The 14,446-nt window shown below is 50.7% G+C and overlaps 1 pseudogene; it reads right to left on the bottom strand.

Annotated features, from left to right (window-relative positions):
* Window positions 1–12,923: 12,923 nt before the first annotated feature.
* On the bottom strand, window positions 12,924–14,105 carry LOC148997722 (18S ribosomal RNA; annotated as a pseudogene).
* Between the last annotated feature and the right edge of the window lie 341 nt (window positions 14,106–14,446).

Below are 14,446 nucleotides of genomic sequence, written 5' to 3'. Positions count from 1 at the left end.
CAGTTAAGTCCCTTTGAGAAGGAGCATGACGTGATATAAAGCTAAACAAATCGCCAAACATGATGCAATGAAGCAGGAAGGACACCTCCTGTACCTGTACGAGCCGCCGGACTCACTGGGCATCTCTAAAAACTGGACTCTGGGTTTGCGGAAGTGGCTGATGAACGGAGGCTTGTCATTGGTGTACCGCAGCTGCTCTAACTGCTTGAGGTGGAGAAGTTCATGGCCGCTACAGAGACAGAGAGAAGGTTAACACTCCTGTAAGGATACCACAATCATTAACGCATGCCTCACTCAACTGTAGGGTTGGGAATCGAAAATCTTGAGGTCAGGAATCAGATAGTCGTTATAAAACGAATTGATTCCTTTGTGAGCATTTCAATGACTTTAAAGAGCCCCTATCACTGATTTTTGAAAATGACTGTTCATATGGTGTGGAATATAGCTCTAAGGGAATGAAAATCTGAAAGTGCACCGTATATAAAGTTATGGTCTTTTAAAAGTGAGTCTATTAAATGAATTGTTTTTGAAACGAGTCATTAGCTGTTACATCGTGACGTAGATACATACTGGCCACGCCCAGTTACTGCGCGCGCAGACGGAAGTGTAAACTCGAAGTCTACACACTCAAACACTTCATCATAGCATCATGTCGAGAAGACGCTGTGTTCTACTATGCAGAGATAGTTCAGCCACTTTGTTTTCATTTACAGGGACGAGCATGTGAAGAATCGGTGGTTAGAGTTCATATCAACACTATAGCCCGATTGTGTTCTCATCATTTTATTGACAAATAATGTTAGTTCAAAAACATAAATGAATTCAAATGTGCATTCACAAGCGGTTGTTCCTGAAGGAGGGCTCAGTAACTTACTTACCCAGTGTATATGGATCAGCTTCCTCCTCCGAATCACAACCTGTAAGTATTATTAATAATTTTTGCTTTTATGGGTTTTGAACGGTTTTGTTGCGTCAGGGCGGGAGGCAGTATTTGTGTGTGCGCGCGTGTGTAAGTTACGCTCAGCGCAGCTTCTAGGTCTCCAATGTCAATTTTTTTTAAATATGTGAAATGTTTGTCGCTGTTATTGGAGTTGTCAAAGAATAGAGCGTCTTGTAGTACTGTAGTGCTTTATCAATATGTTTATGGGTCTGTCATCTGACCAATCACCGCCGATTAGTGTCACGCTAGAGTTAGGAAGCACTATAACACACTCAAAATGCCTATGTTTGGCGTCGTTTACGGTTGCTCAGATCGATCAAACCACAAGGAGTTTTTATCGTGTGGCCAAAGATGTTGTTCATAAGGGGGGGAAATACAAGAAATTGACAGAAAAACACCGGGAAAAATGCTTTGCAAACCCTCGTCTGCGGTCGGGAAAAGCCAAATGGGAAAATGCCAGTGAGAGTGTGTGTGTGTGTGTGTGCAGTGATCACTTCGTCAAATGTGAGATAATACATTATTTATGTGGCTTATAATTACATTATTCAGGTATTTAAATACACTTAAGTGGCTGTTTGTGAAACGTACCAGACTAGTTTCCGAACTTTGTAAAGTCAAAGTATGTCTGTAAGACGAGTTATGCAGTCCCTCCAGGATTTCGCGATGTCGCGATCGCAACTATTAACGCAACTTCAACAAATCCACGTGAATTCTGTGCGCCTTGCAATTTTGAAAAATCACCGCAACTTTTCTGCAACTTTGACGAATCATCGCGCCGCGGTCTCCTGCAAAGCGTCGTCATACGTCAGCAAACTCACTTGTTTTGTTCAGAAGACGCAGCAGATGTGGACTGCCAACGTCTCACATTTAGGCTACCTACAAAAATAACAGAAAAGGCCAATGTTGCCAACTTAGTCTTTGTCGCTATATTTAGTGATATAAAAAAGCGACTAGAGACAAATCTAGCGGCTTTTTGGACAAACCTCAGTAACCAAATGTTGCCAGCACAATCCTGCGAGCGCGAGGTTTGCTTTCTCCCTGCCGTCACACCTCTCTCTGCGTCCCTGTTCAGTGAACGGCTGCAGTAGAGGAGCAGCACGGCAGCTGACAGACGCGAATGAGCAGTGTTGTTTCCACGGACTTATCACTTATCTGCTTCTCTTTTGTTTTATATTTAAAGAATTGAGTTTGACCATTTTATTTTCCTTTCTTTTCTTGTGTTTATCACTTGGAATAGGCTACTCACTATCACAGTGCATTAGTTCACCCAGTTCCCGAACTCTCTCAATTCAGAACATTTTACACATAAAAAATAGCTAGCCGACTCGTTCTATTGTCTGACAAAAAAAAATTAAGCAAATGAGAACAGCTTTATTGGATATGCGGCTATATTATATTATATTAGCTATATTAAAATACATTATCAAACATTTGGTTTTTCCACCATTTAACTTTAGTGGCTATTCCTAAAACTGTATTTTGCACTTTATTAGTATTGGCATCTTTCAACATAAATGCTGCTTAAAGGTGCCATATAACATCATAAATCAAATCCTACTCCATATTCCATAACAGATGGGGGCAGTATACCTCCAAAAAATGACTTGTGCTCCTACCATCGCGCATGTTATTCAAATCATTTGACATGATAGTAAAAGGTTGGAAGACCGCAGTTTCACGTGGAACATTTGGAGATTTTTAGAGATCAGAGACTCAATGAACTAAACACTAGAGTGAACTAAACTAAACACTATGAATCTCAACACTAAATGATGAAGACCGCCTCATAGATCTCAAAAACAAGCTGGTGCATTTCGACGGTATGGGAAAATAAAAGCTTGGGCAATTATTTGAAGTTTATGGTATTCGTTTTGTTCATATTACACTTTTATTGTTAGTGAATTAATTTGACAGACAGCATTCGCTGATGTTGATCAAGCTAGCGCCGTGAATTCACCGTGAGACACACGCAATTGACACTTAGCAAGCAGGTTAGTTAAGCTCTCAGATTCTGTCAATTATATTACGCAATTCAAAGAATAAATACCGTTTTGGCGCTTGTACATGTTACACTACAGATCCCTAGCGCACGTGAACCGATCGTCTCTACTAGCTTGAAAAAGAACACGAACACTGGTGAAAGATACAGTATGCTACAACTTACCAAAATGTATTCCTCATGCATAATGTCGACCAATCATTTTTTGAACTCTTCCCTGAACTGAAATGTAGTAATTGGCTGTATTTCCACACGACTGACATCAGGTTCAAGGACACACAAGCCGTGCGACTCACTCGTCTATTGCAGTTTGGCTGGTGCTAACGTTGCCCGTCCGCATACCGCCTCCCATGGCCGGAACTGGTATTACGATACCTGCCGGGCCGGGCCTAGTAATTTAGCATGCTAATTCAGGTTAATATCTCGGCAGCACTATAACTTGTCAGTTTTTTAATGACATCTTTGCACTTATTTCTTCTCATTCTTTTGATGCGTGTAGCTCATTTTTCGTATATTGTTACCTCAATTATTACATATGCCACCTTTAATGTTTGTGAGGTTCTGCACATTGACTTTTTTGCAGGTGCAGATCTTGTTTAAAAAAAAAAAAGAAGCTTAGTTTAAGTTTTGCTGTGTCTTTAAATCGTTTGTTTTGCCTTTTATGGTTACTAATGGTTAGTTAGTTTGTTCGTGTGTTACAAAGTGTGTGACTTTGTCTCTTAAGTCAATTCTGGACTACAATAGAGCAGATGCAGATGATGAACAGTGTTTTCTGTGGGACATAATAAGTCCATTTGGGGTGGACTTTGGACTTTTCTCTCTTAGTAAACCTATAACATGCACAAAAAAATATAACAACACAATAAAGGAAAGGGGAAAAGCCAAAAAGCATAATATGGGCATTTTCAAGTAAAAATCTATCTATCTTTGCCGTTTTAACCCATAAAAACATGCAGAAGAACATCGCAACTTTTATCGCAACTTTTTAAAAAAGCGGCCGCAACATCAGGCATTTTAGGCCGCAACAATCAAAAAAAAAGCCCGCGAAATCGTGGAGGGACTGATTAGCACTTCAGATTGCCTACCCAACCTGCAAATGACAACGGGGGAGTCATCATACAAGTGATAGGTTCTGAACTCGGGTTCTGCCCTTCCGGTACGTCCGGTTCCTTCCCCTTCCCCTGACCCTACAGGTAACCCATTACCAGATGTGAGCTGATGCGATCAGCCCATTCATTGGCGTTGGGTCCTGTGTCTTTGCCCTCAGGCTGGGTCCTTTCGAGACATTACGCTTGCTACTACTATGGCACCCCTTTGGCAACCGGGCTTGTCCGCTCCCATCAGTATCGAGGCTGTCATCGTTCAACCGCCCTTGAGTGCTCGAGGTCAGAACCGCAGCCCCCTTCTGTACAATGGGCTCCTCATACCCATCGCCTTCACAGGAGCCGCGACCCCAACACCCCGAGCACTCGCCTTCTGCTTGTCTATAGGGGGCCGAGCAGGTCCCCGCCGAGCCGGTAGTCAGAGATGCAACCTCCTCTCACCGACCCCACGAGGATCCACACCAGCCCCCCATTTCTGTCCATACCGTTATTCTGTACACTGCCGTGTGACAAAACCTATTCAGGCATGTTGACACTGTTAACCCTTCACGGGACCAGCTTGGCACATTACCCCATTCAGGCCTGTACATCACAGCAGGCATGCACAACGGGAATCACGCCCTCGATACCTACTTCCTTCGGGTGGAGGAGAACCTCCGCAGAATTTCCAACGAGTAGAGGAGGCACCTCCGGCTCATCAACTTCGCAAAGGATTTCATCCTCCGCTTCCCCATGCCTATGGTTTCAAGCAGTTTGGTATTGCCTTTGTGCCATAGGCCTCTCACGCCCAAGGGGAACCCGAAGATCTGTACATGCTTAACACCCAATTTCGATGCGATCACATTCTTATAGGGCCCGTAATAGTCCTCTTTTTGCAGCCCTGCCACCGTGAGAGTGTCAGGAGCCAACTCATATCGGACCGTTACGTCAATGACCAGGGTGCAATCCCCACGGATGAGTACCAGGTCAAGTCGTCTCACAACCACGTTACAGGTTCTGAACTCCCATTCCTGGCGTGCCTCCCACCCGAGGGACTCCGCCTCAGCCCCGAGGAGACGGCACAACTTGTGGTGCCGGGCAATCCTGGCCACGCTCATGGTCGGGCATTGCCCTAGTATGTGTGAACATGACTCCAACCTATGTGGACATCTCCTGCAAGCTGCCTCAGTCTTGCTTCTACCCCGACACCGAAACTCTCGAGTGGGATACACCCCGGCACGTAGCTGAAGAGCCGTAATGTACTGCCTTTCGGTCATACATGCGGGCTTCCTCAGCCACGAGTTGCTGGCAACCGCTTCCCTAAAGCCGAGTATACCCACTCCCTGGGTAGGGAGACCTGCCCACTTCAGGAATTCGTCACGTCTCCAATCGAATGGAGAAACACACGTGTGGGTCAGCAGGCCGGTGGCGTCTCCTCTATCGTTCAATACTTCCTCACTAGCCAGTGGGAAGTTCTCATTAGTGCCACCGGCCCTCATCCACGCCCTTTCGAACTTGGACCGCATGTATGGAGTCAGCATCAATGCCCTGGTAACCGGATCTACAGAGCAAGAAAGGCGGTGAAGCCTTCTTGCTTGCATGGACGGAATGTGCCGAGTGAGCTTGCAAATCCCCAGGCCACCATCCCGGTTTTTCGCTTACAATAGCCCATCAGTGGTGGACGGAGCAAGGTGCAACCACTCCTTGACCGCCCCCCTGATTATTCCGTCCGCGGCTCGCAGCACATTTTCACCAACCTCCCCCAGGTCGGCTTGATAGTAAAGGCAAGGAAGGGCATACTGGTTAAGGAGAACCACCCTCTGCGAGGGTTTAAGGAGGGATTTCCCGATGCTCTTGACCCATCCCTTCAGAGCACCTGTCAACTCAGGCTCAACCACCCCTCCCCAGGGGTTAACCTTCACGCCCAGGTACTTAACAGCCTCGCTGATGCTGGTTTGTAAGATCGCCCCCCCCCCCAGTACCCATGGAGGGAAGTCGTTGACTGTAAATGATCCAGCACCAGGTTTCACGTAGAAACTTTTGCATTTTCTTGGTTGAGTCCTGAGCCCAGTACTCTGGCAGAACGGGTCGAGCAGATGTAAAATGTACGCCATATCCTTCCAAGATCCTCCTACCAGCACAAGGTCATCAGCAAATGCAAGGCACACTACTGTTTGACCCCCTTCCATAATGTAGCCACGGCCATTGCGTTCAAGGCCTTGGATCAGTGGATCCAAGGCAAGGTTGAAAAGCAAGGGGGATAATGGGTCCCCCTGCTTCACACCAACCCTCACTTTGATGTCGGGGGTATTCCTACCCCCGACCTCGACACAGTAGAACTGCCCGTGTAGATCTGCTGGATCAGACCTACCATGTGGGGATCCACTTTGATTTGCCCAAGAGCCGACAGGATGTGCTCATGGGAAACGGAGTCGAACGCCTGTGCAAAGTCGATAAATACCACTGCGAGTGGGTTGCACTCTTCTTTGCAGTGTCGGATGAGGCCTCGCTGCACCTCGATGTTCTCCGCACACCCGGGGGTAGCACGAAAGCCCCTTTGTCTAGGGTGAACTAGGCAAGATTCAGTTAGCCGCTTTGTTAACACCCTAGTGAAGAGCCTCAAGATCATAGACCCGATGGTGATGGGCCTCCAGTTGCCCACCTCCATCACCGCCCCTGGGTCAGATGTCTTGGGAATAAGTACCGTTCGACTTTTCTTCAGGCGGGAAGGAACCACTCCCGTAATCCACCACATGTTGAACAGCTCAGTGAGGGTCTCGCACCCGGGGTCCCAATTGAGAATATCCCGCTTCCCAATCCCATCTGGGCCCGGTGCGAAATCATTCGAGGCCTGCCGGAGGCTAGACTGGATCTCACCCTGGGAGAGTGGCCCCATGAGAGGAGTGTTATCAGCACACTCCTCCGCCCTGAATTGACCCAGCCCACGGAAGGGGGGAGGGTCCCCCATTTTGCCTGGAAGAAGTTGTGAATAACTTCAGCTGAAATGGGACACCGTGTGTCCTGTCTTCCATCAAGAATTTCAGCTGCTAGGCGGGCCGGGTCATGTTTGAATCGGTATTGGGTCTTGTGGTAGGCGCGTTTATGGGCAAGATATCTTTCACAGCACCAATTCCGATACCGAGCTCGCTTGTTACCTGAGGACGGCGGTCCTCTGGGACCACTCTCCCCTCCATGGACGCATCCTTGGAGTATCCGTTGCGTTGCCGCTTCCACCAGTTCGGGTACCTGGTCGCAGCCTTCCAGCCAGGCTGTAAGCGCTTGAATGAGTCCCGTGTCGTCGCCCTCCCCCTCGCTCACCATTTTATGGGCCACCTCTCTGAGGAGAATCAGGAGGCCACCCTCTGGCAAGTACCCAAAATTATGGGTATTAAAACAAGAAAATACGACATGGAATGACAATATCATACCTCCAGCTTTCTTCAGCTTCACGAACATTTTGGGGTAAATCTCAACAGGGTCTTCTTTCCCCGCTGATTCTACCAAGCCCGTTCCCTTGGCTGTGGTTTCGTTAGATAGCAGGTAGGGACAGTGGGAATCTCGTTCATCCATTCATGCGCGTCACTAATTAGATGACGAGGCATTTGGCTAGTGACACGGCGAGACGCCATTGAGCATGTATCGTCGCCTGGTACGATACAAGGGGTCTCACCTTTCCGGATTGTTAAGGATGCCCGTCACCCATACTACCTGCACGCTGGTAATTCGGTCGAACGACCAGCGCACTTGACGACAAAACCGGCTAACTTTGGAAGGTAGTATACTCACGTCACCCAGTAGACATGAAGGCCAATCATGCTGCGAATTAGTGTCACTAGTGCATCCGCATTGTTCCAGTGGGCAGCATTATGTTTAATCATATCGAGTCCCGTTTCCGTCCCTATCCTGCCAACCGGCACCGGCCTTGTCCGCAACCGTTGCTCCCCCTCTCCCGCATCTGCACCAGCACCTGTAACAGAACACAAAGAGAGAGATAATTAGTGAGGGTCAAGTTCTGCCCCCCCCCACCCCGCGCTTCTCTGCCATCAGGGTGCCATTAGATAGGGACTCATATCCATCTTTCGGGTGAGTAGGTTGGTCATGAGACTTCTTCCTCGCAACATTCCTCGCTCCCTGGGCGAAATGCTCCTGCCCCGTACTGGGGAGGTCTTCCTGCCATTGGCATGTCCCTTCGCTAGGAGTTCGGCCATATTGGAGATGCCCGTCCCATTACCGCCCATGAGTTGGTGGAGAAGCATGCCTGCTTCTAGACAGAATGCCCATCTTTCGGTTTTGTACCTAGGGAGAGGGCATTAGCACTTCAGATTGCCTACCCAACCTGCAAATGACAACGGGGGAGTCATCATACAAGTGATAGGTTCTGAACTCGGGTTCTGCCCTTCCGGTACGTCCGGTTCCTTCCCCTGACCCTACAGGTAACCCATTACCAGATGTGAGCTGATGCGATCAGCCCATTCATTGGCGTTGGGTCCTGTGTCTTTGCCCTCAGGCTGGGTCCTTTCGAGACATTACGCTTGCTACTACTATGGCACCCCTTTGGCAACCGGGCTTGTCCGCTCCCGTCAGTATCGAGGCTGTCATCGTTCAACCGCCCTTGAGTGCTCGAGGTCAGAACCGCAGCCCCCTTCTGTACAATGGGCTCCTCATACCCATCACCTTCACAGGAGCCGCGACCCCAACACCCGGAGTACTCGCCTTCTGCTTGTCTATAGGGGGCCGAGCAGGTCCCCGCCGAGCCGGTAGTCAGAGATGCAACCTCCTCTCACCGACCCCACGAGGATCCACACCAGCCCCCCATTTCTGTCCATACCGTTATTCTGTACACTGCCGTGTGACAAAACCTATTCAGGCATGTTGACACTGTTAACCCTTCACGGGACCAGCTTGGCACATTACCCCATTCAGGCCTGTACATCACAGCAGGCATGCACAACGGGAATCACGCCCTCGATACCTACTTCCTTCGGGTGGAGGAGAACCTCCGCAGAATTTCCAACGAGTAGAGGAGGCACCTCCGGCTCATCAACTTCGCAAAGGATTTCATCCTCCGCTTCCCCATGCCTATGGTTTCAAGCAGTTTGGTATTGCCTTTGTGCCATAGGCCTCTCACGCCCAAGGGGAACCCGAAGATCTGTACATGCTTAACACCCAATTTCGATGCGATCACATTCTTATAGGGCCCGTAATAGTCCTCTTTTTGCAGCCCTGCCACCGTGAGAGTGTCAGGAGCCAACTCATATCGGACCGTTACGTCAATGACCAGGGTGCAATCCCCACGGATGAGTACCAGGTCAAGTCGTCTCACAACCACGTTACAGGTTCTGAACTCCCATTCCTGGCGTGCCTCCCACCCGAGGGACTCCGCCTCAGCCCCGAGGAGACGGCACAACTTGTGGTGCCGGGCAATCCTGGCCACGCTCATGGTCGGGCATTGCCCTAGTATGTGTGAACATGACTCCAACCTATGTGGACATCTCCTGCAAGTTGCCTCAGTCTTGCTTCTACCCCGACACCGAAACTCTCGAGTGGGATACACCCCGGCACGTAGCTGAAGAGCCGTAATGTACTGCCTTTCGGTCATACATGCGGGCTTCCTCAGCCACGAGTTGCTGGCAACCGCTTCCCTAAAGCCGAGTATACCCACTCCCTGGGTAGGGAGACCTGCCCACTTCAGGAATTCGTCACGTCTCCAATCGAATGGAGAAACACACGTGTGGGTCAGCAGGCCGGTGGCGTCTCCTCTATCGTTCAATACTTCCTCACTAGCCAGTGGGAAGTTCTCATTAGTGCCACCGGCCCTCATCCACGCCCTTTCGAACTTGGACCGCATGTATGGAGTCAGCATCAATGCCTGGTAACCGGATCTACAGAGCAAGAAAGGCGTTCTTGCTTGCATGGACGGAATGTGCCGAGTGAGCTTGCAAATCCCCAGGCCACCATCCCGGTTTTTCGCTTACAATAGCCCATCAGTGGTGGACGGAGCAAGGTGCAACCACTCCTTGACCGCCCCCCTGATTATTCCGTCCGCGGCTCGCAGCACATTTTCACCAACCTCCCCCAGGTCGGCTTGATAGTAAAGGCAAGGAAGGGCATACTGGTTAAGGAGAACCACCCTCTGCGAGGGTTTAAGGAGGGATTTCCCGATGCTCTTGACCCATCCCTTCAGAGCACCTGTCAACTCAGGCTCAACCACCCCTCCCCAGGGGTTAACCTTCACGCCCAGGTACTTAACAGCCTCGCTGATGCTGGTTTGTAAGATCGCCCCCCCCCCCCAGTACCCATGGAGGGAAGTCGTTGACTGTAAATAATCCAGCACCAGGTTTCACGTAGAAACTTTTGCATTTTCTTGGTTGAGTCCTGAGCCCAGTACTCTGGCAGAACGGGTCGAGCAGATGTAAATTGTACGCCATATCCTTCCAAGATCCTCCTACCAGCACAAGGTCATCAGCAAATGCAAGGCACACTACTGTTTGACCCCCTTCCATAATGTAGCCACGGCCATTGCGTTCAAGGCCTTGGATCAGTGGATCCAAGGCAAGGTTGAAAAGCAAGGGGGATAATGGGTCCCCCTGCTTCACACCAACCCTCACTTTGATGTCGGGGGTATTCCTACCCCCGACCTCGACACAGGTAGAACTGCCCGTGTAGATCTGCTGGATCAGACCTACCATGTGGGGATCCACTTTGATTTGCCCAAGAGCCGACAGGATGTGCTCATGGGAAACGGAGTCGAACGCCTGTGCAAAGTCGATAAATACCACTGCGAGTGGGTTGTGCTCTTCTTTGCAGTGTCGGATGAGGCCTCGCTGCACCTCGATGTTCTCCGCACACCCGGGGGTAGCACGAAAGCCCCTTTGTCTAGGGTGAACTAGGCAAGATTCAGTTAGCCGCTTTGTTAACACCCTAGTGAAGAGCCTCAAGATCATAGACCCGATGGTGATGGGCCTCCAGTTGCCCACCTCCATCACCGCCCCTGGGTCAGATGTCTTGGGAATAAGTACCGTTCGACTTTTCTTCAGGCGGGAAGGAACCACTCCCGTAATCCACCACATGTTGAACAGCTCAGTGAGGGTCTCGCACCCGGGGTCCCAATTGAGAATATCCCGCTTCCCAATCCCATCTGGGCCCGGTGCGGAATCGTTCGAGGCCTGCCGGAGGCTAGACTGGATCTCACCCTGGGAGAGTGGCCCCATGAGAGGAGTGTTATCAGCACACTCCTCCGCCCTGAATTGACCCAGCCCACGGAAGGGGGGAGGGTCCCCCATTTTGCCTGGAAGAAGTTGTGAATAACTTCAGCTGAAATGGGACACCGTGTGTCCTGTCTTCCATCAAGAATTTCAGCTGCTAGGCGGGCCGGGTCATGTAGCCGCGTTTATGGGCAAGATATCTTTCACAGCACCAATTCCGATACCGAGGGCGAGCTCGCTTGTTACCTGAGGACGGCGGTCCTCTGGGACCACTCTCCCCTCCATGGACGCATCCTTGGAGTATCCGTTGCGTTGCCGCTTCCACCAGTTCGGGTACCTGGTCGCAGCCTTCCAGCCAGGCTGTAAGCGCTTGAATGAGTCCCGTGTCGTCGCCCTCCCCCTCGCTCACCATTTTATGGGCCACCTCTCTGAGGAGAATCAGGAGGCCACCCTCTGGCAAGTTGGGTTGAATGGGAGGGACCGACGCACTCGCAGAAGGCTCAGACGTATCCTCACTCTTCCTCGCAGCTCGAGATTTGCGCTGTCGTTTGGCGGGATGACCCTCTGCGGAGGAGTCCAAAGTGCTGAGAGTCTTAATCTCCGCCTCAGTCTGCTGAGGAGCAGAACTTCCCCTTTTCCTGCTCAATTCAATCCTCTTTCTGTTCCTAACCTCTGAGTGGACGTGCAGTTCGTGAATACTCCGCGCTCGTACCGACCCAAACGTAGCCTCACACCCCTCACACTTCACTGCATTTAGACCTTCACTCCACCGCATTTAGGGATGTGACAAGCTATTTTATGGGCCGCTTCCGAGGTTTTTCCGCACGTTCTGCAGCTGTATCTAACAAGCGCCTTTCCATGCTGGATCGCGAAATGTTTCCTGATCCATGCAAGGGCGCCAGCCGACACGCCACACAGGGCACACGTGAAGTCCCGCAGCGGAAGTAAAACCACCACTCCAGTAACCCCAGCCTGCGCCCCGCTAGAGGTAGGGTAGCTCAATCCCGTTTCTTTGGGAGGTGCCAGTTTGCACTGGACCTGAGGCTTCTTCAATTTGACTCTTCGCTCTGAGGTTTGCTGCATTGTTCCCTGTCAGGGTATTGCCTCCAACCCGTCCCTCCGGGAGACGAGTCAATACCACTGAACAATTCTTAACGATAGCCATATCAAGGGTCGATTTGCCAGATGAGCCACCACCACCGTCATGATCCCTGGCTCTGGGACCATGAGGGGACCTTGCCATACTGTGGTCACCCGATCCAGAGGCTTCCACAGGGTAGCTTTTTATACAGGGCGCCCTACCATCCTGTTTCTTGACGCGATTATTCGGCATCGCATCATCATCTGGAGCTGATACGCAGTGCGGGAAGGATCAAGATGTCCCTTGTGGCCAATGGCCGGACATCGGCCTTTCCTGACGCATCGTCAACCAATCTGCCAGGACACCCTAACAGCCATATACCGAGGGAGGGGTGCTCTCCCTGGTTCCCGTACACTAGAGGTGTCTGCGTAGCGCGGTTACCCGGCAAGGTGCTGTTATAATCCTCTCACTATGCAGACAAGGGGTCTAGTGAGGCCAACGAGCTTAGAATAAAGCCTCGTCTTATATCGTAGTGCAGACAGGGAGGAGCAAGACCACCTCTCGTGGTTATCAACCAGGTAGGGGCCTCCCCAGGCACTCAATGTCTCTAATCAATCAGGGATCCCCAGCAGGGGTTGCCATTGGCATGAAGTAACCGTCAAATCTTTGAGTTTCACTTGTGCAGTCCCTCCCTAATCCGGCGGCGGGTCATGGGAATAACGCCGCCGGATCGCGGGTCGGCATCATTTACGGTCGGAACTACGACGGTATCTGATCGTCTTCGAACCTCCGACTTTCGTTCTTGATTAATGAAAACATTCTTGGCAAATGCTTTCACTCTCGTCCGTCTTGCGCCGGTCCAAGAATTTCACCTCTAGCGGCGCAATACGAATGCCCCCGGCCGTCCCTCTCAATCATGGCCCCGGGTTCCAGAAACCCACAAAATAGAACCGGAGTCCTATTCCATTATTCCTAGCTGCGGTATTCAGCGGCGACGGGCGGCCTGCTTTGAACACTCTAATTTTTTCAAAGTAAACGCTTCGGGCCCCGAGGACCGGACACCCAGTTAAAGGCATCCGGGGGGCGCCGTGAGGCAGGGGTCCGGGACAGGCGGTGGCTCGCCTCGCGGCGGACCGCCGGCCCGCTCCCGAGATCCAACTACGAGCTTTTTAACTGCAGCAACTTTAGTATACGCTATTGGAGCTGGAATTACCGCGGCTGCTGGCACCAGACTTGCCCTCCAATGGGTCCTCGCCCATGGGTTTAGGATACGCTCATTCCAATTACAGGGCCTCGAAAGAGACCTGTATTGTTATTTTTCGTCACTACCTCTCCGTGTCGGAAATGGGTAATTTGCGCGCCTGCTGCCTTCCTTGGATGTGGTAGCCGTTTCTCAGGGTCCCTCTCCGGAATCGAACCCTGATTCTCCGTTACCCGTGGTCACCATGGTAGGCGCCGAATGTACCATCGAAAGTTGATAGGGCAGACATTCGAATGAGTCGTCGCCGCCGCGGAGGGCGTGCGATCGGCCCGAGGTTATCTAGAGTCACCAAAGCGGCCGGGGCGGCCGGAGCCGCACCCGGATGGGTTTTGGATCTGATAAATGCACGCGTCCCCGACCCCCCGAGGGGAGCCGGGTCGGCGCTCGTTTGCATGTATTAGCTCTGGAATTGCCACAGTTATCCAAGTAGCGGGTGGAGCGATCAAAGGAACCATAACTGATTTAATGAGCCATTCGCAGTTGTTATTGTTGTTGTTGTTGTTGCTATTTGTGTGTAATCAAAGCATTTACAAAATGCACCCACGAGTACACACGGGAGAGTGAAATGATAAAACGGAGTAAAAAAACCCACAGAGTGAGGTCAAAAGGCAGCCATGGGTACATAGAGGAGAGGTGAAATGTCACAGGAAGGGTGAGAGGTGTTAGTTTTTCCAAATATCTACATGACACACGCAACACGTGAGAGAGAAATGTCAAGAGGTCACAGGGGCTCCAAGGCCGATTCGATGACCTCCCTTTCACGATAGAGGAACACGATGCCATCAATCACCAGTAAAGTGCTCGTGCTGAGCTTTATTCTGAAGCCGAACGCATGTCAACGGCCCAGAGTACGACTGAATTAAAGACTTTTTGCCACG

The sequence above is a fragment of the Pimephales promelas genome, chromosome 2 (assembly GCF_988280905.1).
Source record: "Pimephales promelas chromosome 2, fPimPro1.hap1.1, whole genome shotgun sequence".
In the NCBI taxonomy this organism is placed as follows: Eukaryota; Metazoa; Chordata; class Actinopteri; order Cypriniformes; family Leuciscidae; genus Pimephales; species Pimephales promelas.
The sequence above is the reverse complement of the archived record's forward strand: the minus strand, read 5'-3'. Positions and strand labels throughout refer to the sequence as shown.